Genomic DNA, 26,755 nt, shown 5'->3' on the forward strand with positions numbered 1-26,755 from the left:
GATTATTTCGGCACCCTTCCATGTGCTTGGTATTTCCCTACCAAGGGTGATAGCATTAAAAACCATATTAAGAATGTAGCCCCAAATGGTCGGCTCTTAACAATAGAGGTCTCCAGGGATTCTATTGTGCCCTGGTGCTGTGTCCCTTTTCATGCTATCAATAGCAGCTATAGTTTCAGCAATCATAAAGATAACAACATTCCCTCCCTCTAGATCTAGAGGCTTATGCTGTTCTTCCCGCTCATGGTCTGATCCCATTTCCCGTTCCCCCCAGGAGTATAATTTGGAAAAATGCAGTTTCCATTCATGAGGTTGTATAAAAACGTCCCCTTCCTTGACAGTGCATGATACCCCTTTGTACAACAGATGCCAAAGTAACTGGCTCTATTTAATTTTTGATGTGCTAGCTAATTCACACCAGTTATAGGCCTCCCAACATTTCCTGGTATGCAAATGTGCTCTATTGTAAGCCCTCCTACTCTCTGCTATGGAGGAACTATTACCATTCTTCACAGCTATAATCAAAACGGACAACTTACAATTTTAGTTGTACCAAGGAGCATCTTTCTACCTAGCTGGGGCATTTTGACATTGTCTGCAAAAATGTCCCTTGATGGACCTAAAGAAATTAGTGAGGCTGTTTATAATAGTCAACTTATGTAACTCAATAGTCTCAAGTGTGGCTAAAGTCGAAATTACTTTCTCATAAACACCGACTGACAACTCCCTATCAGATTATACAAAAGGCCATTTTAGCCTCCTGTCATTATTTGAGGAAACTATAGAGAGATCTGGTACATAACAACAATTAGTCAAATAGAGGATATCAACTAATTCCATAACCAATATGTTGTGATTACTATCAGATCTATCTATGACTTTCATATCATATACCTTAGGTCACAGCTTAAGATCAACCATAATATCCCAGACTGAGTGTTTGCCCTTTTGAAAGTAAATGATGCATCTAAATCTGAGATCATCCACACATCACAAGCACGTAAATAGTAGGCTAGGTAGAGAGACATAACTTGCTGGGCAACTTTCGAGCATCTCCTAAGAGGAGGAAATCTGCAATTTGTGTATGCCCTTGCTGCCTCTTCCTCATGAACAGGATCTTGTATAAAATCTATCAGCTAAAATAAGGTAATGCCCTCTATCCATATTTTCAAGGAAACTAGCCAAGGTCGAAAGTGTAGCAGAGTCCTGATTCGAGCTATTAAAGCAATTGTAAATATTCATCAGCCTTACTGAAAACTTTCCTTCCAGTGATTCAACATCAAGTCCCAAAACATCAACTGAATCAATGTTAACCCTCTGAATTTTGCAAGCCAAACTTGTCTTTACCCAAATTAGAAAACTTCATACTGGGTGACCTGCTGGCGATGGTCTAGCCTGAACTCTGAAATTTGTGAAACCCACCCCAAAGATTGGTTGAGCTGCCCAAGTTTCTTGAAATAAACACACTTGACTCATGTCTGTAAGCTTTCCCCATTCTGGATCGGTTAGTTTAGACCTCAATCCAGCAACATTTCATGAGATCACTTTGAAATATTGATCATCTGTCTTAATCTGTGGGATATCCCTAGGTCGTTGGACTAAACCATCTATTAAAGGTCTCTCTACAGCCTCAAGACACAAGTTGAACCAGCGCATGACACTTGGTAGCACCCATCAGGCGTCAATCTAAGTTGCCAAGGTCCGTGAGTGGCTGGAACCTGTTACGAATTGCAATTGTGGATTTCTGTTGTTCCATAAATCTGTTCCAGGCAGGACAACCTCAATATGGAGTTACTGGGTGGGGGGATAAGATGTTTGTAAAAATACCCCAGGGGAACAATACCCAAACAATGTCCCACACCCTCCCAATAAAGTTTAGTGCCATAGTTAATCAGTTGTTCTGCAAGTTTAGGATATCTACAGTTCATCACAGTGTAGTTGGCATTTTTATGCTTGGGCGATGGGCCAACCCACCCAACCCTTCTAACAAAGAAAATATCCTGAAAATTCTTAAGATCAGTATTTTGTAACAACCAATGCTTTGTTCTTCAGCTGGCCTGTAGACTCCTCATTATTATGACTAAGTCAGGGAACACTAGTTAAAATGGCCACATAGGGGCAGCATTCAGGGGATAGGTCCAATGTAACCTGATTAGGGTAAGCTTGTGATCTTACAGAGGTTTTGGTCAGTTCACCTGACACAGAGCCTTGTGGTGCCTTGCGCTGACACCACTCTTTGAAACCAACAGTTTCCTTTTTATCAAGTTGACCAGATGCAGCGTTACAGCCTCCTAGTGCACCATCGTTCTGAGGCTCTCTTGTCCCAAAATCAGGACCCCTTTTATAAATGGAAGGGAAAAGAGAGGCGCAAAGGTTGCATGGACAACCTGAGAGGCTGTCCAATGAATTCTGAAGCAATAACACAGCAACTTCCAATTTACGGATTCTAATCAATATTGGGGAAAGTCTTGCTGTTTACATAATCTCAAATATATTAAATATGGAGTCCAATCCAAGTCCAGTTGCCATGTGAGACCAGGAATTTCGGGATGGGGATCTTAGCTGTGATTGACAACAAAGGTGGCATATCAACCATAGCTCCTGGTGCATTTGTGGCCCTATTTCCTTTGGTTCTCAGTGTCTTTTTTGGCCTATATGCTTAGTTTTCTTTTTCTTTTTTGATGAAGGCCCATCCACACTAGTGATTAATGGTTGAGGTGAAGTCAGGGAGGCCTGCAAATCTTGAGAAGCAACCTCAGCCTCACCCATGTGGCCACTTTCATTTTGGGGGGGTCTCTAAATGACTGGGGGGTTCTATGGGCAGCATAATAGACTCTACTATCTCTATCAATAGCAGCGTTCTCATTGTCAATAACCCTAACAGTCAGAACAAAAAAAGAATCCTGGGTGATGCCATTGGGCCTCTTAGCTCCCTGTCCCCCAATAACTTCTGTTTTACCATTCCTTCTGGATTAGTAGTACCGTGCCCACTTAGTTCTTCAGCAAGAAGCACTCACTGCTTTTCAAGCGCTGTGAGGCCCCTCCTTCTCAGTGGCAAGATGGTAAAGCAGCGCCTGGGGGTTGTAGTCCCACCACAGCAGGTCATGAAGAGTGTCTAGTGGTGGTGTCAGTCCATCCCATACTGCGGTGGTGAGAAAAGCTTTTCAAGTGCTGCAAGGCCACTCCTCCTTAGTGGCAAGATGGTGCAGCAGAGCCTGCTGGGTGATGTAGTGCCAACCTAGAAGGTTGTGGAGAATGTCTAGTGGAGGTGTCAGTATGTCGCATGCGGCAGTAGTGAGAACCGCTTTTCAAGCGCTGCGAGGCCCCTCCTGCTCAGTGGCAAGATGGTGCAGCAGGGTTTGCTGGGGGACATAGTTCCACCCCAGCAGGTCGTGGAGAGTGTCCAGTGGTAGTGTCAGCGCTATGTTTTTGTATCTATGATCGTCTTGAGATAGAAATAACATTTTTTGTTGAAATATGTAAATTATGCACCGGATAATGGATTATGTGACAAGTGCAGCAAATCAACACTCATAAGGAAAACCATCTCAAACTTATAAACAAAAAATATCAGTGGCCCGGAGGATGATGTAAATTCAGTTTAAGCTACTAAAAGCAATAGTTTTTGGAGGACATATTTTCCCATAAAAAGTAGTTTTTGCCATATTTTTTCCCACAAATCCTACTTTCTGTAGGATTTTGACACTCACGTTCCATAAAAAAAGCTTTATAAATTTCATAATGGCGACTACATTCACAAAATTAAAAAAAACAACTTTGCAAACTGGGCAAAGATTAATTTAGGGTTACTGTTCCAATGGATTGTAATTCACGTTGTCTATGGACCTCTTCCCTGGGACTTTATGCAGAAGGGTCCTCAACAGCCTGGTTCACAACAGCCACTTCATCAGACCAATGATTAATTCTGCTGATACCTGTCCTGAAGTAATTGTGCTTGCCAGAAACTGTTGGCACGCCTCTGTATTCTACGTTTTACTTTGATTAATCATATATTAACTGACTACGAACACGTGTTGTACTATCTGATCTGTGTATATTTTGCAACCATGCAGTATTTTACAGATTGAATCACAGTGAATTAACTTCTTGAAATAGATTGCACATTATTAGTTAATGTCCGTCTCGTTAATTTGTTCTTCTTATCAGTGACGCCTTAGCATTTGCCCTACTTTGCTTGTCAGTGGCCACATGACATGTTATATTGTGTCACTTGTTGGCCCATCTCGTTCATTTCTCATGAAACCTCTATATAATCCTTCAACAGGCTTTCAGAAAACGCGAGTCCTGTTACATTAGAGTCATTAATAGGTTCCAGTTTATGTTAGCCTGCTTAAATAACTTCACAGTTGAGCTATAAATATTCTATACCTTGTCTTGTCTGTACATTATAGCCATACCAAACCTGTCTCTTTTAGTTTAATCACATTAGCAGGACACACACGCACACACCTCGTCTCTGTCTCTCTCTCTCTCTCTCACTCTCACACACACACACACACACACACAGACACACACATACACTTTTGTCAAATGTGTTTATTGTACTATCTTTCTTGTGTTTATTAATATAGCCTTAGAACCCGCCGTAGCGGGCTCTACCGGCTATTAAAGGCCCGCTCCCCGCGTTAAATGCCCGAGCCGAAGGCGAGGGCATTTAACAAGGGAGAGGGACTTTAATGGCCGGTAGAGCCCGCTATGGCGGGTTCTAAGGCTATTAGAACATTCTGCCACACAGGGCAGAATGTTCTATAAAAAAAAAATGTTCACGGAGACCGAGAGGATTAAAATCCCCTCGGGCTCCGTGAGGCTTTGTTCACAGCTGTTGCTGTGAACAAAGCGAACATTGGAATGTTGGTGCTGCGGGCTTTTACCGGCCAGTAAAAGCCTGCAGCACTCCATTGTTTTCAATGGAGCCCCCAGCATTCCAATGTTCTAATAATATGTAGAATTATGGGCGGGTAACCGCGAATTAGGAGAATGTTTATCAATTAAGGGGTTTGAGGGTGTCTGATTGACATCATATAGACAAACAAAGCAGTTGTCTCTGATGTCACTCAGAAAGTCCCCGTAATTCAGTTTTTGCCCATCTATAATTTTATGTAAAGTTTGGCCCACATATGTGTTTTCAAATGTTACACAGGGGCATAGAAGTAATGGGACAACCTTACATAGCATGGGTTTCCTCCCTGTCCCAAATGTGAAAAACAAAGATAACCTGATCTCCTGCCACCCAACCCATCGCTCTCTGTCTTCCTTTCACTCTTTTCCAGAGGCTCCTCTGCGAGCTCTCCAGTGCTGATCTGACATGCTCTCAGAGATGATGAGCTTGTCTGCAAGACAATCTGAAGTGCTGGTCATGATGGCTTAGATAATAATGCAGCTGCTTTTGAAGGTGGTACTGGCTGGCAAGGGCACTAATGGAGCACCATCTGGATGGGGTGACATGGTCATATTTATTCACACCTTAGATGAGATGTGCTGCAACATGTAGGCTACTGTTAAGGGTGTCTATGTGGAGTCTGGGAGGCCATGGAGCAGGGCAGTAACACCATCCACATTTCTATAACCTTTGTATTATTATCCTATATAGCCATCGTAGAGTTGTGATGATATTTACAAACCACTTGGCAATTGGCCTCATGATTTATAATAGCAAACAGAACCCATCACAGGTAATATATGGCCATAGTAAACAGTTACCCATTACGTATGTTATAAATATGTGTGTGTGTTGTGTGTGTGTCTATGCGTGTGTGTCTATGCATGTGTGTGTTTGTGTGTGAGTGAGTGTATTTTAGTGAGTCAGTGTGTATTAATATAAAAAATCCAAAGATTAAAGTGAAGCTATTGTTGGCTTTAGTTATACTCCCTTAAACAACCCTCAGAAATTCACTTAAAAAGACACTGTTATAGTGCAGTTATGATTACAAATCAAAATCAAGAAACAAATGAAATGTATCAGTTAATGTTAGGACCACAATCTATAACTAGCACGACAGCCATACAACCCACAAAGGGTACCAACCCCTTCTGCACAGAGATTTTGTTTCCAGTCCAGGGAAGACCTGGCTAGCAGATCAGGCTAGACTGTTCCCATGGGGAACAGGGTCAAAACTGATTTTCATATGTCTGGGTCAAAACTGGAATGGCATGGGTAGCATACAAACAATGGATTTAGGTCCAGATTTCTGTACTGGGGTGAATATTTGACATTGTTCAGCATTCTGTCCATCACTTGTTCTTTTTGCAATTGTAGCCCTAAGAGGGACGAGTATGCCCAAACGAGGGTCCCAGGCTCCCCATGCCACTAGATTCAAGCTAGCTTTCTGAGGAGAGGTGATACCCCAAAGTCAGTCCCAAGATGCTTGTTTTCAGTCCAGGGAAGACCTGGGCCAACGGTTTGGGTTGGACTGTTCCAATGGGGAACAGGGTCAAGACTGATTTGCATATGGCTGGGTCCAAACTGGAATGGCATGGGTAGCAAAAAATTCTGGATTTAGTCACAGATTTCTGTACTGGGTTGAATGCTTGACATTATTCAGCATTTCGTCCATCACTTGTTCTTTTTGCAATTGTAGCCCTAAGTGAGATAGGTATGCCCAAAAGTGGCAGTGTAGTCAAATTAGCCTGGCTGAGAAAGGTTGATACTCTGAAACCAGCCCCAGGGTGCTTGTTTCTAGTCCAGGCAAGACCTGGACTAGTGATTCGGGCTGGACTTTTCTGATGGGGAACAGGGTCAAGACTGATTTGCATATGGCTGGGTTGAAACTGGAATGGCATTGGTAGCAAAAAACAATGGATTTATGCTTAGATCTCTGTGCTGGGGGTAGATGTTCGGCATTGTTCTGCAATCTGTCCATCACTTGTTCTTTTTGCAGTTGTAGCCCTAAGTGGGACGGGTGTGCCCAGACATGGGTCCTCTGCTCCCCAAGCCCTTGGAGTCAAGCTAGCCTGGCTGAGGAGGGGTGATACCCCGAAGCCTGTTCCAGGGTGCTTGTTTCCAGTTCAAGGAAGTCCTGGCCTAGCAGTTCGGGCTAAACTGTTCCCATGGACTGTTCCTATGGGGAACAGGGTCAGGATTGATTTGCATATGGTTGGGTTCAAACTGGAATGGCATGGGTAGCAAAAAATGATGAATTTAGGCCTAGATCTCTGTGCTGAGGATAAATGTTTGACATTGTTCAGCATTCCGTCCATCACTTGTTCTTTTTGAAATTATAGCACTAAGTGGGACTGGTATGCCCAGACCTGGGTCCCGTGCTTCCCTATGCCACTGGAGTCAAGCTAGTCTGGCTGTGGAAAGCTGATACTCTGAAACCAGTCCCAGGGTGCTTGTTTTCAGTCCAGGGAAGACCTGATCTAGCAGTTTGGGCCAGACTGTTCCCATAGGGAACAGGTCAAGGCCGATTTGCATATGGCTGGATCCAAACAGGAATGGACTAGGTAGCAAAAAAACTATGGATTTAGGCCCAGACCTCTGTACTGGCAGTGAATGTTTGACATTGTTTTGCAATGTGTCCACCACTTGTTCTTTGTGCAATTGTAGCCCTAAGTGGGACGGGTATGCCCAGACATGGGTCCCGTGCTTCCCTTTGCCACTGGAGTCAAGTTAGCCTGGCTGTGGAAGGGTGATACTCCAAAACTGGTCCCAGGATTTAGGTCCGGATCTCTGTACTGGGGCTGAATGTTTGACATTGTTCTACATTCTGTCTACCTCTTGTTCTTATTGCAATGGTATCTCGTGCAGCACATACCTTTTGGCTGCGGAATATGAAACTTAACAATAAAAGATCATTTGCTTTGTTAGAAAGACATTCTCTCTGAAGAAGTGTTAGAGTTTCGAAGATGTACGCAAAGTGCAGCTAACAATGAGGAATGATTGGAGCTAGAATGTTTAGCATTTGCTTACTATTCAGAAACAGACAGTTGATTAAGCAGTTGGAAAAATAAAGCTGTAGTTTGGGCTGTTCATATGATGATAAAAAACAAATGGACCTTTGATATATGTTTTCATATTTCACTGCTACAAGTGGAATATGTTTCATATTTCCCTATGAAATATGTTTTTATACTAATAATGCATCTGTAGTCACATGTTTCAAGAAACTAACAGACATGTCAGCATGATGTCCCTGGATGGCTGGGACAAATGGGGCACAATTAGGGTTACATAGGGTTACTTCTGCTTGGAGGTAGATGGACCCAGTGGAAAAAGTTAATCACATAATACATCAAAATGCCAGGTGAGAGTCAGTTACATTAGGCAAGTGCTGTTGGGGTGCAATGTGATGTTAGAACACAGTTAATTATTTGGGAGGTAAGAGCATCTGGAAGGAAAATGGCGTGGGTTCCAGTCAATCACAAACCCTGCAAACCCTGCTGGTATCACCGAAAGATGAGTCAGGCTAGGTCATGCTTTTAATGTAGAGGGGCTGCAGGAAATTTTAATTACTATTGAAAACACTTATATTAGTAATGTGCACGTTTGTGTTTAAATAAAGCATATGCTACATGCAAAATTTGTAGTAGGGAGTCATGCTTGCCTGTTATAGGCCTGCATTTAAATAGAGGGCTGACTTATGTTAGCCTAACTGCCGATGCCATGTTAAATTGTAAAACAATGCATTACATGGAAAGACCTGTGTTTTACACTGTATAAGTTATTTGCACAAGATGTCTTTCTTCTTTTATCTGCCAATGATGCAACTTCAGAAGCCTACTGTTAGCTAGTGAATCGACTCTTGTTTGTTCTTAGACGAGTGATAGTGAACATCTCATCAGGAGATGAAGACAACAGACAATTCACGGGGGACGTTTTGGACCACAAGAAAATGTTATAATCTGTCAAGGACTGATGTCTGAAAGTCTATTATGCTTTGGTGAAAGCATGGGGAGTGATCTTGTTCCCAAGAGTCTGCTAATTTTCTATTATTGGATGAAGAAGACAAATAAAATAATGCTGCAGTATAGATTTTGTATGTTTTTGTTAGTGTGTGTTCCTAGAGTAGGGTGGAATCCCTTTCCCCGACATTCTGACTAGAGAGTCATCTCTGATCGTTTAGACTTCACTACATCAGAGGTTACCTAGCGCAATTCTATGTATGCTGAATTAGGACTGTGAATACATTTTCAATCTGATTTGCAAAAGCTTTATACTTGAGCATCGAGCTCTCTCTCTCATCGGAACTCTTCATTGAGTTTCTGAACTGACACCGTTTCTCTCATTAATTACATTCCATTTAGAATAGGGAGTTTCCTCTATGGAACATGCTTGCCGCAGTATTACTATATTTGCTGTGACTTCAATGGCTAATGAACTGATAGGTAAATAACTAGGAGATTTGAAAATATAACCTGTTAAATCAAACTAACTCTTGCTAATAATATATTGTTTATGTATATGATTGCTCATCATTTCTCTTTGTCAGCCATCAAAGGTTCATATGACTAGAGTGGGTGATTATTTATTGATTACACCCGAAGACTGACACATAGAGAACTCCCTGCTCTATCAGAGATCAGTTGGCTTAGGCACAGTCAACTGTCCTGTTTAAGGTCGTATGGCTCTAAGGTGAGGTCAGTTGCATGCAAAGTGGGGATAAATAAACCGGGCCCCCTTATACACCTCCGTAAACAAATTGTTGTCCAGATATTTTTATTTTTGATTCGTGTTTTTGGATCATTGGAGAAGTAATTTAGCTTGGGTAGGCTTTGCTGGTCCAGGCTGGATTTTCCTGGAAGGCAATTTTTTTTAAATGGCGGATCTGTTGTAGTGATGATGTAATAGTTCAGGAACCATGAGCGCTACATACTTCATTTTGGGGGTCAAATAGTCTTACAGAGACAACAAATAACTCCACAGCATAACGATGTGTTTTAGCCATCATGTTGGTGATTTATTTTAATACTGTTTTTGTTTCAGGTCATCCGTTGATTCAAATTCATAAACATGAGTGAAGCAGGTGGTAGCAGATGATCTTTACCTCCTGACAGAGTGTTTCTAACTAGAAACTCTGAGGACTCCTTCAACAAAGAAAAATGTGTCTTATGCCAAACTAATCTTAAAAAACAAGCTAGTATCAACTGCGGGTGGACAGAAGAGAGTTCAAGATGCTGCAGAAATACAGCAAGACAATGTTCACAAAGGATTGAAACTGATGGGTAAAGAGGATCAAATAGTATATCATTGTACCAACAAGTGAACAAGTGTGCAATGGAAAAAAGCCTGGAAAAAAGTTGTCAAAACATAGCAGAAACCAGCGAATCACAACAAGCATCCAAGTCTTCTGAGAAAGTGACGACAACCAAACGCAATGCCATCCATTTAGAAGACTGATGGCTACCCTTTGTTCACCTCCAACAACCGATCAGAATGCAGAAGAACTTCATTTTGTTTTCTGTGGTTTAGCCAGAACAATGGCCAATGGGACTGATGAAAGAACAAAGTAAAGAGTAGGTGAGTTTCAAAATGCAAACATACATTTATCTGCAGCTTGTTCCTTCCAAAATGAAGTTTTCAGCCGAGTAGCTGATCTAGACAGCGAGGTGGACAGAAGCAAGTCCCCATTTTATCATTTGTCTCCTGTTATGTTCAGTTTGGTTTTTACTATTAGAAACACAGGATTCCAAGCCCCAGAATGCAGTAAAGCTAGATTGAAGACACTTACATATGGCTTTGAAGAGCTCAATTATATCTTAATAATTGGGCAAGTCAACAATTTCTGGATTAAAACAAAGTGTACCATCACAAAAGCACTGGTCTACAGTTTGGCCTTTTTTTTTTTTAGTCTGTCTTATAGCACAGAGGATGCTACATTGATAAAATAGGCTATGTGCTGAGTAATAAACACTTATTATATACCAAACAATGAGCTAGTATTGTGTGTATATGGTTATGGTTATAATTAGTGTAATTACACATGTATACCTGAAATACTAAGAGAATGTGCATCACCTGCACATCTTACAATGGGCTTGAGAAAGTCAAAACACTTTCAAATCCCTGTTCATCTCTTGTCAACTTGATAAGCAAACTTGTTGTCTCATTGCTGTATTGCTATTTTTTGTCCTGATGGGTTGCTGATATTCGCAGCCATGTTAAGCATCTAGATATGCTGAGTTTGACCATTAACTACCCAACTAGACAAACATAGAATAAGTTTGACCTTGAAGTGAGGAAATGCAGCTTAACATGTTGGAATGAAAAAGCATTCTGAAAGTTTGTGAGTGCCACTATATTTGTTTCATTGTAAAGACATTCCTCCATGACACAGGACAATTCACTAGGGTGAGCCAGTTCCAGCTACAGAGAAGCCGTAAGAACTAGCATCTGATTGGATCCCGCTCTAGTCCAGAGCTGCTTACCCCCAAAACAGGAATTAGAGGGTTGAACATTAAAAATGATTCAGAGTCAGATAAATACCAAAGTCTAACACAGTCTCATTTACAGTATTAGAAATATTACAAGCAATAAGACTGGACACATAAATCAAGAGGGATAAATACAACTTAAAATTAATGATTGTTCAAGATTTGGTTTGCCTGCTCTGGTTTCCCAAACTTTTTTAAATCTAAAAAATATTGTGAATTTTACAAAGTTTGCCAAGCTAAAAAAAGTAGGTAAAAAATTCCACAAAATAATGTATGCTTCAGAAAACTAGAAAATCCTGCTTGCTATGTGTTACTTGCTGGTGTAAAAGTTGTAAATGAAAGGTTCTCCTACAAAATAGTACCTGGATGAACAGCAACATTTTAACTTCTTGAAGTACAAAAGTAGGACGCTTCATCCATTCTGGTAGGAGAATTGGACTTCTCACACCTTTTCTTAAACCATTCTGGTTTCAAATTCATCCTCAATAAATCTTTAACATATATTATAGGATAATATATTTTTTCAGTGATGTCTGATGACACATGGCTGTCAATGACTGACCTGGGTGGAAGTTTAGGTTTTGTACCGATCTAGACCCTTAATCATTTGCACTTTGCATCAAAAGCTGTCATCAGACAAAGTTGACTCTCTACTAAGACCTGCCAAAAGCAAGGTAGGAATAAGGTTATTAAACAGTAATTGCATTGCAGATTTAGCACCATAAACAATATAGTTTGCGAGAATTTACAAAAATAAAGTGAAAACATTTCGCAAATGTAATCAAGATTGCGAGAGCTAGCTTTCAAATGTTGTCATTGTATGATAAAATACGGACCAAGTGTGGTGTCATTTATAATTAGAACAAGGACTTTGTCAGAGTGGCCAGTGGGGCAATCAGGCAGTGCCTGATGGTCTCGTCTGATAGGTCAGTGTGTGGGTCAGTTTTTTGGCTGTTTGTGGTCTTTTTGTTATGATCTGCGGGGCTATTTTTAGGGTTGAGCCTGCCAGTGCATGCGCTAGTGTATGGCCTTGCTTGCAAGATTCTGTTGTGTACAGTAAACGGCTTTGAGCTTGCCTATCGCTCTCCATTTGTTGGTTTGTGTGGCACTCTTCTTAACAGCCTCACAATTTGTCAAGGTAGACCGAACATTATTTCCATTCCTCTGTGTGGCACAGGGACCAAGCACTGATTGATTTAACTTAATTAGTGCCCGTCTGCTGCTCACAATGTGATTGAGGTACTATTTTGTTCTATTTAAATTAGCCCTGCCAAGTTCTACACATCAGGGGTTATGGTACCTCATTTTAGAGTTGGTCCACGCATTGCTGCACTAAAATGTGAAGTCACGCTTTTTAAGGCTCCTCAGAAAAGTTCTGGAGATGCTTTAACTAGCTCTAGTTGTACAGCTAGTGAGCCTTCTCAGCATGGTTCCCCAGGGTGAGGGAGAGGTAATTGGTTTCCATGTATACCAGTTTTCTCAGCCTGGGCCCGGCTTGTTTACTTTGTGTCTATTTTTCTCTCTTGTGAGGTTTCGTTCCTCCACCCCCCCCCCCCCCCCCCCCCGGCGCTGGTCTGAGTTGAAGTGAAGGAGATTCTCATGTTCGCACCTTCTCCAATGATAGAATGAACGCTGCAACCCTGGAAGAGGTCAGCTCTAAAAAAACAAGTACATGTCCACCCTTTCTGTTGCTTTTGTGGAAATGATAGCTACCTTTCTTGTGCTTGAAACACAAATATCAATGAGCAGTTACCTGTTTAAAAATAAGAAATTAGATGTCTCGACTTTCATTCATTGCAAGAGTACCAGTGTTGTATCCTGCTGTTAATAAAATAGTTTTGTTTTGGAGGCTAAGTGCATATTTTCGTTTTTTATTTGTTATGCTTGTCAGATGCCTTATAAGGTAACCATTGCAGACGTTGTAAAAAGAGACCCCTTTACTTGGCTGCAGAAACACAGGAAAGTAGAGAGAATGTTGTCTACAGCTGCGGCAAATGCGAGCATTTCCATTATTCCAAGGCTGCTGGAGTTAGAGCGGGTTACAACTAAGGCAGTTTTTAACATTGCAGAAAGGGTTGCACTAAAGTCATTAATATTCTGTATCCACATCCCATTGTTAATATGTGTCTTTAAGTTGGGGTAATAAATTGATCAGATAAGGAAAACTAAGGCCCATATTTATACTTTTTGCTGCAAAACTGCGCAAATGCAGTTTTCCGGCTAAAAATATAGCACTGGCTTGCCTCATTCCAAAGCGTCAGCAGAGCGCCAAATTTATGGAATGCAGCAAGCCGGTGCAAATGGTGAGCTACCGTAAAAAAAATGACGTTAGCCGAGCGGAGGTGGTGGTATGGGAAAAGGGTTTTTTTGCACCAAAAAATGACATTAGGCTGGTTGAGGCAAAATAAAATGCCTCTAACCAGCCTAGCGTAATTTTCTGATGCAAAACCATCCATATCACATGATTCCTGTCTTAGAAAAGACAGGAGTCATGCCCACCACCCCAATGGCCAGGACAGCGGACCAGGGTTCCCTGGACATGGCCATTGCACCCTGTGCCATGCAGGGGGCCCCAACTTGGGCTCCCAATGGCACTTCAATTTAAAAATAAAAATACTCTACTTACCTGGGATGGGATCCCCCCCATCCTCCGGTGTCCCACTGATGTGGGTTGGGGTATTCGTGGGGCTTGGGGAGGGCACCTGTAGACCCATTCTGCGGTGTTCAACCATGGAAATGGGTCCACAGGTTCCCTAACGCCTGGTCTGACCAGGCGTTAAATAATGGTTCAAAGCAAGCTTTGCACCATTATTTGGCCCCTCCTCCTATCCGTGCATCATTTTAGCAAGGGGGATAAATATGGGGTTATGTGGTTAGCACCATTTTTTAGATGGGAACACCTACCTTGCATCTCATTGACACAATGTTGGTTTATGCATCTAAAAAATGGTACTAACTCCAATATTTTGACATTAGACTGGTCTAACGTCAAAATATAAATATGGAGTTAGTTTTGCGCCGAATTTGCCTAAACAAAATAATGCAAATTAGGTGCAAATGGAGTAAAAATATGCCCCTAACTTTTTTGTGTGCTGCAAATGACACGGGTAGTTGTGCTCCTGCATATTCCTTGACATGTGACACTTGAAAGTGAGATGTGCATTTCAATCCCACACAAGTATAACCAGGATAAAGGTCAGCCTGTTTACTGGATCTAGAGTATGTATCTCTTTATGGTTTTCAACATCTTCTAAAAATTAGATATTGACTTTTAACATTTATAGCTAATACATGAATTTGTGTGAAGATATGCTTGTGTGTACAGTAATATGTATGTATTTATAACACTTAGAAATAAGTCTTCATTGCTACTCACCAACATAGCATATAGAAAGACTGAGGAAAAAAACTGTAATATTCTACACGCATGCATTTCATTTTCCATGTAGCTCCCTGATGCCAGTTGATGCTAGTTTCAAACTCACTGAGCTGTCGTACAATAATTATAAGTTGTAACCTGCTGATAGCACAAAAATCACTCTAGCAAGGGCAGTACCCACTGGGCTGTCTGCATAAAATATAAATCTGTTACCTGCATGTTATACCTTGTGCCTTAACCCCGTGCACTGTTTTATGATAAGTCAAGTGTGTGACTAACCTACCCATAGAGTTCTCCAGCAACTGCATTAACAACCAGGTAGGTTTCTGATCTTCTGTTTCGGGTGTTTTCAGCAATTTCAAGACCCTTTTTGAGTCTTTCATTACTGAAGAGGTTAGTTTGGATATTTCTCTCTTTACATAATCTTCATTACTTGATTTTAACTTACAACAAAGCGTCACTCGAAGTGTCACACATTTGGCAATAGAATGTCACTCATAAACATGTTGAAAGCATATGAAGGTCACACATAAGCAATCTGAAAACTTGGCAGCTATGTTGCCTTCTAGTGCCCTGCAAACAGAAGACTTATGGGACTGTCAAAAACATGCCAAGCAGGACAAACAAAATTGCAAAGTTTATTTTTTAAAGCTAACTTTGTTTTTTTTTTGTCAAGTCTTTTTTTTTCACTTTCCACTCATGCTTTCTTTTTCTTTTTTGCTCCTGGGTGCCCTTCTCAAAAAATTATGATTCAACTTGTTTGAAATATTGCAAAGTGATATTGTTTCTTTATTGTGTGTAATTTCTGAAATGATGCTTTAACACATAATTGTGCAGTACACCCCAATACACCTCACTCAAATCCGTCCCATTACAATCCGCTCAAATCCATCTCACTTTCCCGCACACCAATCCACCCTCTCCAATCCGAACCACTAACCCCAATCCAATCCACTCCAATCCACCCCACTCCAATCTTCCCAACCCATCCCAATCTAATTTGCCCCACTCCAATTCGCCTGCCTCTAATCTGCACTACTTCAAGACAATCTGCCCCACTCCAATCCAAAACAATCTGCCCACGCTAATTTGCCCCACTCCAATCCAAAACGAAATGCCCCACTCTAAACCAAACAATATGCTCCACTCCCATCTACCCCACTGCAATCCAAACCTATCTGCCCCACTCCAATTCAAAACAATTTGCCAAACTCCAACCTGGCCCAATCCGAAACAATCTGCTACATTGCAATCTGTCCCAGTCTAATCCAAAGCAATCTACCCCAATCCAATCTAAAACGATCTGCCCCACTCCCGTCCACCTCACTGCAATCTGCCCCACTTTTATCCCAAACAATCTACCCCACTCCACTCCACCCCACTCCAGTCTGCGTACTCCAATCCAAAACAATCTGCCCCACTCCAATCCAATTCACCTCACCACACCCCAATCCACTACACCCCATTCCATCCCAATTCACCTCATTCCAATCAACCTCAATCCACCCCTCTACAATTCAGTCCACCCCACACCAGTCCAATCCACCCACACCAATCCATTTCACCCCAATCCAGCCTAGTCCAATTTACCACACTCCAATCCAATCCACCCCACCCCAATCCACTCCAGTCCAATCCATCCCACTCCAGTCCAATGCACCCCACTCCAACCCACCCTTCTGCAATTCAACACACCCCACTCCAATCCAATCCACTTTACTCAAATCTAGTCTACCTCTACCCAATCCACCTCACTCCAATCACCCCACTCTAACACAATCACTTTAATCCACCCCACTCCAATCCAATCCAGTCCACATTATTCCACCCTACTCCTGTGCAATCCATTACACTCCAAACCACTTTAATCTACCCCACTTCAATTCAGTATACCCCTCTCCAATCAATCCATGCCACACCAATCCAAGCCACCCCACACCAATCCAATCCAGCCACCTCCAGGTAATCCACTACACTCCAGTCCAATCCGCCCCATCCACTCCAATCCAACCCACCTCAATCCAATCCACCCTACACCAAACCACTCCACCCCTATGCAAGCCACTCCATCCAATCCACTACACTCACTCCAATCGACCCAACCCTAATCCACTTGATTTACTCCAATCCACTCCACCCAGCCCAAACCGATTCACTCCACTCCAGTCCACCCCACTCAAGTCCAACTCACCCCACCTCAATCCAATCCATTTCACTTCACTGAAATCTAACTGAGTCCAATCCACCCTAGTCCAGTCCACTCGACCCCACCCCAAGCTACCTCGCGCCAAGCCAATCTACCCTACCTGTTCACCCCACCCCCAATCCAACCTACGCTATTTCAATTCACTGTACTCCACTTCACTCCAATCCACTCCATTCTACTCCAACCCACTCTACTCCAATCTACCCCAGTTTAGTCCACCACACTCAAATCTAACCCATCCAGTCTAACCTGCTCCAATCCACCCCACTATAATCCAAGCCACTACAATCCACCCCATCCCACTACAATTCACCTCAATCCAATCCACCCCACCCCATCCCAGTTCAGTCCACCTCACTTCAATCTAATCCATCCACCCCAATGCACTCCAATCTACCCCACCTCAATGTAATCCACCCCACTCCAATCCTCTCCAATCCTCCCCAATCCAATACAACTCACATCTACCCCAATCTACCCCACCCCACCCCAGGCCAATCCACCACAGCCCTATCATTCCAATCCAAACCACCCACCCCAATACACCCCAATACACCCCACTCCAAACCACCCTGTCCCATCCACCTCACTCCATTTCAATCCACCCCACCCCACTCCACTCCAGTCCAATGCACAACACACCAATCCACCCCACCCCACCCTACTCTACTCCAATCCAATCCACCCCACTACCTCAATCCACTTCAACACTCGCTGCCACTGAACCACTAAACTCTACTCTCCTCTACTCAACTTTATGACAATTTAATCCCCCACGCCACTAACTTTTAGCCATGCTAAACAGCGGCCACACTGATGTACAACATGGCATAACACATTCTCAAAGCTTATACCTTTTGAATAGATGAGATCTATTGGCTTTGCAAATGCATGTTTACTATTGCTTTCCCCATATCAAAGCAAGAATAGCCTTCAGCAAGTTCAAGTCCATGCATTCTTCCATAGCTTGCAAAACGCATATATGTAGACCCAAACTGCCACGATTTGAAAACATGGACCACATTTTATTTAACTTATTCATTGCGGGGACGGGCACTTTTTTGGTGCCCAGGCCTATCTTTTGCCCCAGTCCGACCCCTGAACAAGGAATTCATGAAGTCATGCTACCCTAAAGAAGAACTGCTATGGCATTTGACATGCCCTGTAAGGAAATAATGAGCATGCTTATTGCAGTATTACTGTGTGTGGTAAAAAAATAGCTGTGTGCATGATTTTTATTATGGGACAGTAGTCCCACGTACATATTGGGCTACCCACGGAAATAGCGTGGTTTTGCATTTTTCTTACACTGATGACAATTCTCCATGATACTTGTTTTGAAGGAAGCATGTACCACGAGAACTGAGAAGCTGAATGTGTGTCCCTCTATATCTCTGTCTGCGAGTCTATTTAGGTAATACGGGAGCATTTTCTATGCGTGAACACCTTGAGTACTTTTTATCTTGTGACCGGCTGAAAGTAAAGAGTTCTCAAACTAGTGATTCCCCTTACTAAAGAAAAATAGGTGAAAAGTACAGAAGTGATACAAAAGCCAGCCCTTAAATTAATACAGTTTCCATCTCCCAATAGGGAGTCTAACTAATCTAGTAGACTGTAAACCCCATACTTGAATCTGTGAACGTGTAATTGTAAGTCATTTTACAAAGTGTGCTGCATGAGGATGGACAGCCTGTGCAAAAAATATGACCTTAATTAACTGACCCGAGAACCTCACCAATTTTGTCCTGTTTTTAATGTTCCTCTACTTCTTCTGGTGTGAAGAATTGGTGGAAGGTATGCTTACAGAAATGTTTGATATGGAATATTCTCTTTGTTGGTACAGTAGCAAGAATGGATTTCTAGCAGAATCTCAACACAAGGGTGGGAGTAGGTTAGAGGAGATATTGCAGAAAAGGAAGGAAGTGGGCGTTAATTCATACAAAAATTGCAGAACTGCACTCCTTTCGAAACAGGGGGTGGAAATAGAAAGAAATGCTAGAGCTTCATAAAATCTTTGTCCGTTTCTGAGGTTTTCCCACGCTTCAAATTATAACTGTAATGCTTGTCGCACTATACGTATCATTGAGATGTATGTACTATTTATTTCGTTTTCCTTCTGTATATGAGAGAATGCTCATAGGTTTACTAAAAATCCTACTTTAAAAAAAAGAAATACAAAATTGAGTGCTATTCTCATATTTGCAGTTCGAATCACTTCCTAAATATTTACCAAAGGACACTCCTTATTTACCTATGATAATGAACACCGGTACGTGAGTTGTTTATATTCTAAAATTGCTTAGTGATATGGCACGAGAAAGTCAAATAGGCCACATTCCCATAAGGACTAGTGATGGGTGCAGACTAGTCCTGCAGAGGTAAAAGTGCAGCAACCCAATCGAAAATTGTGTCTTACTTTACAGACTAAGGGCCTGATTACACGTTTGGCGGTCCAACTGTCCGACCGCCTGGAGGCTGCTGCCAAACTGGGGTCCTCCAGACACCCATATTATGATGTTCTTGCGGGGCTGGTGGAACATTCTGTGAGGCGGCATTGGCTTCAGTTCTAAAAGAGAGCCGAGGCCAATGCCACCTGCACTGACTGACTACAATTCCATTGCTTTGATGCATGCTTTTTTTGTTGTTTATATTCTTATTTGCTCAATATTGTGATTTGCACCCACAGGCTGGTATAAACTGGCCAAATAAATAAAGCAAAATGACACAGCATGTGACAAAGCCTCAAGCTTTTCTTTGCTGATTGATAACTTTTGGATCAAACTATGCTTTTATCTCTGCAAGACGAGTGTAATACCATGCACAGCTGAGTTATACTCATGATTGGTCTCATTTTCTGTATAACTCAGATCAGTGAATTTTAAATTTGAAAAAGCTTTAAGTTATATATGTAACATGCCAAGTTATCAGAACATACATAAAATTGATCTGTAACCTGTAATGGAAATACCTGCTTGAAAATTATTTCCACATTTATGAAGGTTAATAGGTACATGTTCTTTACATATCTCACAATTAGACTAAACCTATAGTATCAAAGATAATTTGGATACCTATAATATCAATAGCATTTAAACATTTTATAATACAAAAAGGAACTAGAAGGGAATATGAAAGTGTAATAGAAAAAGGGTAAGGAGTGATAAAATCTCAGTGTCAATAGGTATATATATAAACAAAATTCAAGAGGGTGTGAGTATTGCAATATTACATGCATGGATATGACATGCATATGTCATATCTATGCCATGCATAGATAAACGCATCATGTCAATCTCTTTATGCTACCCATTGATTACAGCAAGACAAATCATTTTTAAAGAAGACAACAAAGTTAAATATTCCAAGGAGACCTCTTAGTTCTTAGCTATATTGATGTACACATCAATCCTAATCAAAAAGTTAAATAAATAAAAAGTAATAGGTTGTCATATTAAACTCCTCTTAATATACAAATTTGGGGAACTGAAATTGGCCAAATCAACTTATTGGATATAGCGTATACAATTCTACCACACTTTACATTTTATATGAAATGTGTTCAGTTGCTGTCCAATTTGCTGTGATCTGTTGGAATGCAACTGCTAAGATTAAATTTATCATTCTACCCTTCACTGTAATTACTTTCCAATCTGAGACCAAGCTACCCATAAGGGATTTTGAAATGAAAGAAAAACACCAGTTTTCATATATTAATTATTATGTTCCCAAGGTGATATACAATTGGGCACTTATGCATCATGTGTAAAAAATCAGCTTTAATAGACAAGCAGGACTGTAAGAAATTTAATTATTTTTTGGAGTGGGAGACTGCTCACCTGAAGGAGTAATCACAACTCTTGTCAGGATGAACCCCAAAAGTAAAAAAAAATGAATACCCTTGTAGCTATCACAGAGTGCAGAAAGGCTTAACTTGTGGAAATGTGTAAAGTATGTAAGCAGTATGAACACAGTAATTGAGCCAAAATGCAAATCAATAAAAATCCCAAACTACGTTAGAAGAATAGACTAAACTGTAGTAAACAAACTGACACAAAAGCCGCAAAAATGAGATAAGGGGAACCAGAGATCTGAATGTTTAATTTTTTAAGTAGAATTAGCACAAAGAAAAAGTAAAGTGTCAGTGATTGATCATGGTAGACCAGAGCCCATGTGCAATATCAGGTTAACCACAATGGAACAGGTTGGATACCAGTCCTGGTGAAAGTCTGGGAACCAGAAAGTTGAAAAAGGTTTTAAGTCCCACTGGTCTGGAAGAAAGCCTTTCACAACTTTCTTCTGGTGCCTGGCAACTACATGGGCACACTTCTAAAGCTCCCATGATTTCAGGTGAAGCACGTAGAGGCTCACAATGTGTTATCCAGAGTCCAACAACCTAGTCTAGTGTAGGTCCAGTTGCCAAGGGTCAGCTGGGTACTCCCAGTAAAAGGCTCCTTAAAGTTTGCTGTTTCTCTGTAGCCACAGGATGTCAGCCTACCGACTCTTGAAGTCTACTTCATCCTGGGTACAAAAGGGAGCAGGACCAGTTATTCATGGCTTCTCCTATGTTACAGACAGCAGGTTCAGTCTGTTATGATCTTCTGCAGGTTCAGAAAGTATTCTGAAGTGGGTGCCTGGAGGTGCCACTTTTATGCCAGGCACCAGCTACTGCGGGAGTGAGTCCTGGGCACTCCCTAACCCATGGGGGAAAAAGATTCTGGGGGCAACACTATCCAATTTTTCAGTAGTTCCTATTTGCCATACTGCAATAGGCCCAAAATGTAATGTGTCATGGCATTCTCAAGATGCCACAAGTATTCAGTCATGCCACACTGAACTTGGGCGCTGGGGATGTAAGTGGGAGTGCCATAAGGAAATCATCTGTGTGACCTCCCATATCTAACACTAAATTACAATTTGAAGTAGGCACTGTACCCACAACAAACCCACAAGTTAGAAGACTGTTAGGACAAAAGCAAGAAACACATATATAAGTTGAAAAAAGTGTGTATTTTATAATTAAATAATAAATGTTTTATTTTTCCATTTTTTAAAATTAACTTATATTACCGTATATTTTATCTATATTAAACAAATATATTAAATGTAACTTTATTTCCTATGGAGTTTTATTTTAAGTCACAAGTGCCATTATTTTCTATGGGAAGGTGTTGGTCATGTGCGGTATTGTACATTACTGTTCTTGGTTTCACAGCAGTAACTTATACTTGTAAATTTGGCTCCAACTTCTTTCTCGGTGGTGGAAACGTGTTTACACTTTTGACTAACTTTACACTCAGATGGCCGAAAATAGTAGAGTTATTGAAAAGTGTAAGAGTAGATTACACGTGTAAATTACTCACAAGTGTGAGTTTCCTTTGTGATTAGCCCCGTTTGTTGGAAGTCGCCAGAGACATCATTAAAATTATTTTTTCCCTCATCAGCGGCTATTAACTTAACGTACTTCTTATAAAAAGAACCAGGCAGATCACATATCTTCTTTATCTTATCAAAGGAGAACTAGGAATCATCATAAAAAAGTTGACTACTGCAATACTACTCAAGTTAACCCAATTTGGCTTCGATTTAGGCCAGTAGGACAAACCTATGATTAATATTTATTTCCTAATGTACCATAAAGTTGAGTTACAAGATGTCAGTTCCTCGGGGAATTAAAAGTTAATTTTTGGGTTAAAAACCTGCAAGTGCTATGAATAATAGGAGTAGAGAATGATTTAGGTTTATGGGGCATTAAATATAAGAGGAAAAACATATATCTCTTCACAACAACTCATAAAGGCATAACCAGGTTAGGTGCACTAAATACCCAAAGTCAAGATTGTCAGAGGAAAAAAGCAGAATAATACTATACAAATTAGGAAACCTTACACTCTCAACATTTTTAGGTTTTGAAAGAGAACTTTTTGTCTTTTTCTGGCTCCACAATAATTTTGAAGGTATTTATCAATAGTCTTAAACGAGGACCTCTTTAATGATTAGTAATATCGATAGTGCATAGAATAAAATAGGTGTGGTTTATCTAAATGGTATCAAGCTGTTCCCACCAAACAATCATGAAGTAGACCACTTCCATGTCAAGCCGACTAACTTTGACTTAATATTGTCCACGTTGAAATTAATTGATTCTTTGATTTAATTAGAGAACCAACTGCCAGATGAAGTAAGGAATTTAGCATTTTCCAAAAAGTCCAATTCACAAAGTATTGCTGTTTGTCACTACAGAGTTTTTGTTACATAAGAAACCCAAAATGGATTTGGTAACACTTCACCAAATCACAATTTAGATATGCAACTGAGGACTATCAGTATTTGGAAAAGGCAGGTTTAGGGCATCGTTTCCAAATTCTGATTCGAATGGGAAGCATTAATGTTTTGCAACCGAAATCTGGTTGCAAAACATCAATATTTTACCAACTACACAAATTTAGTGTTAAACTATGAAAAAAAAGAAAGGAGCCTCAAAGGGACCACTTCCCATTTTCAAACAGTTTAACACTACATTTTTTGTGAATGTTGACAAAAACACTACTTTCTTTGTGAATTTTGACAAACAGTTTGAAGGATAAGCAGTGGTCTCATAATCCTAGGAGCAAAACAGACAGAATGATATGCTAAATTCTAGTATATTGCATTGTCTTTTAGGAACAGCATGTGAAGAAGCAGCACCCTCCTGACTTCTGCCTCTATTTCTTTTGAAAGTGAGCAGCATTTTTGCAGAAACAAATATCAACGGGCCAGATTTACTACAAGGTGGCGCAGCACGGTGCTGCACCAAAATGTGGAGGTCTGCGCTGTATCCCATTTCAGAAACACAGGGGTTTATATTTACTAAAACACGGCACACCCCCGTGTTTCCCCCTGTGCCAGCGTTAAATTTAGCTGCCAACGCAGGCATTCTTGCACCATAGTGCAAGGGTGTCTGCGTTGAGGGGAAGGGAATGATTGTTTATGTCCAGGAAGGTGTCCCTTACTGCACATAAACAATAATTCATGGCCTTTTGCTCTTCCTATGTGTGCTGCATAATGCAGTACACATGGAAAAAGCAAAAACAAGGAGGAATAAAAGTGTTCCACATTGTGCCCTGTTAACGCCACCCCTGGGATGGCGTTAGTTTTTGGCACTGCCACAGATTTTCCACTTCTTGTAAATCTGGGGCAGTGTCAAAAGGTATGGGTGTTGCAGTGGAACTCCCACAGCAACACCCATTGCACGCCCCTCTGATGCAGAAAACTGCATCGGACGGGCCCATATTTACAAGATGGCGTGAAGCTGTAAAAAGTGGCTTAGCGCTGCCTTTTAAATGTGGTGCACTGCACAGTGCCACCGGAACAACACAAAAAGTGACCCTCCACTGGTGCAAGGGCCTTGTAAATCTGGTGAAATGTGTGCATTTGATCACCGTAGGCAAAGACGGGGCAAGGAGTTTTGCCTCCTCAAAACAGTAGTGACTTGCTAAAATAAGCAAAGAAAAACATAACGCTAAAAACAGCACAGGAAAAATACTCATACTTTGAGAGTTGTGACCTTTAATCTTCAAATTTAATTCTGAATTAATGTTTTAGTGGCTACCTTTATGAACACTGCCTAGAACCTCATGAAAAGCATTTTCATACTAGTCTCAATTCAAAAATATTGCCCTTAGTAGATTGGTCTCTGTGAATCCAAATTACATATACTATTCAAGCAGTGTTAATTTTCGCAGAAGTTCCACTAAACATGCTACATTTTTATGGTAATGTCTGTATTGCCAAAAATACAAAATCTCCCAATTCACCAAGTTTTTATTGTATGAGTATGTGCAGTAGTACTTCATGAGTTCTACATAACGTACTCGGCGGCACTCGACCCTTCCCACACGTGAACATATTTGCTGCTTTTGAGAAAGAATGTAAACAAAAGGCTACACACATTTAGTGTCTGCTATCACAGTTTCTCATCCTACATACAAGCAAGACTAATACGGCCCAAACAAACTGTACTTATTGCATCAATCTCAAAAGGCTGAAGTGTTATGAAAAATTAGCAGTTGATTCAACCAACTGACTTGGACATAGTTATTGAAGACTGGTGTGTATTTTTTAGATTGTACTTGTAATAGCCAAAACCCCAAATGGCTCGATTAAATATTACAATTTAATTAGGTCAAATAAATATTCCACTGCAACTGCAAGCTTCCAAAAATGATGACAGGTGTAAGAATTAAGATATTGATGAAACTTGCCAGATTGCCAATATATAGAAATTTAGAAAAGTGTTGGCCATGTGCACATTTGTTGTGCAATTCTATATTTATAGCCAGAAGCAGAAGGGAAATAGTGCTATTAATGTATTCCATCAGCCAAGGGTAGAATGTTAATCTAAACTAAAAAAAGAAACAATAAGGCAGGCATTGAAATGTTAAAGCAGTGGATCCGTACCTGCTATTATTAGTTCTGAGCCACTGTTTTTTTCAGTGGTGCACTCAACAAACTAATGTCCCAATTATTTTATTATGAATACAAAATGCATTCCTTCTGACAGGGGTCTGTGCTTTTGCCCATTGATGTGAAATAGTCTATTGTGATTACCAGCTTTAATTTTCGATGCAGACTGACAAACAATGAGTCCAGGCAACGCTCTCTAGACCTGTCTACTTATCCGGACACCTGCACAAAAATAAATGCTTATGAATAGGAGAATTATGGTTTAAACTCCGTATTGATTCATTGGGAGATTACATATGTCATTCTATAAATCAATACAGACTTTATAAACTTTGCAGAAAATAAAGTTTGAACGCAACTAAAAAAATATTATTCTAAAAACGCAACATTAAGAGCGTGATTATTTGAGGCAAATGTAGAACCTTGAAATGAAATGTTTTTATGAATTATACCCACATTTCACATTCCTGATTCAATGCCCCGCACAATGGACAGTGTATTAGTACAAAACAGTTTTACATCAGCGTCTGGAAAGGTTCAGCAGCGAACATTAGTCAATAAATAATATAAAATGGGTAACACTCACTTGTATTTGAAAGTTCCAGGACAGAAATTTTCAGTAATAAAAAGTGCAAGCAGTAGAAGCAGTCTCAGGGATGTCCACCCATTCCTAGCCCTCCCTGTGCAGTGAAAAAACAGCAGTCACCAGCACGCGCTTAAGAGCCTATTGATTGTTTGCACACAGGTAAATGACCTCGCGGACCTAATACCCAAAGTTCAGTGGCAGCTAATAATTCTCTCTGATCCAGCAGAGAGATAGTCCACAGGAAAAAAGATTCACCATCCCACAACTGAATACCATGTTGTGCCTACCTGTTCAGAGTGTTAATATTACAAAAGTACGCTAACTAGCTCGAAAGTGGAGCTTTAAAAACATTTGTTACTCAAGAAAATATTAGTGAGGCTAGTAATGAATTACGAGTTAAATGCTGATACTGAGGCGTGCCTTCTACAGCACAGCACGTCCAAAGCCTTTGTGGAGGACAATTTACTGGCAGGTTCTGGAACACAGAGGTCAGCCTAGTTGTGAGCTGAGGTTCAGCTCCTACAATGTATTCGCACAAGAGCACTCAGACGTTACCTGGATTATTTAGGAAACAACTTGCTTACCTCTAGGTAATTAACAGGGAAAATAGGTGAAGTGTGATATGTAACATTTCCAACAAATAACACAAATCACATTAAACATAATGGGGGTCATTCTGACCCCGGCGGTCTAAGACCGCCGGGGCCAGGGTCGGCGGGAGCACCGCCACAGGCCGGCGGTGCCCCGCAGG

The 26,755-nt window shown here is 40.9% G+C and overlaps 1 protein-coding gene across 1 annotated transcript in view; it reads right to left on the minus strand.

Moving 5' to 3' along the window:
• Positions 1–26,099, minus strand: part of ABCB11 (ATP binding cassette subfamily B member 11) — a 443,062-nt gene extending 416,963 nt beyond the window's left edge. The window contains exon 1 of the mRNA XM_069225280.1: positions 26,005–26,099. The gene's annotated coding sequence lies outside the window, so the exon portion shown is untranslated. The remainder of the gene's footprint in view (positions 1–26,004) is intronic.
• Positions 26,100–26,755: the final 656 nt, after the last annotated feature.

Source organism: Pleurodeles waltl, chromosome 3_1 (genome assembly GCF_031143425.1).
Source record: "Pleurodeles waltl isolate 20211129_DDA chromosome 3_1, aPleWal1.hap1.20221129, whole genome shotgun sequence".
NCBI lineage: Eukaryota > Metazoa > Chordata > Amphibia > Caudata > Salamandridae > Pleurodeles > Pleurodeles waltl.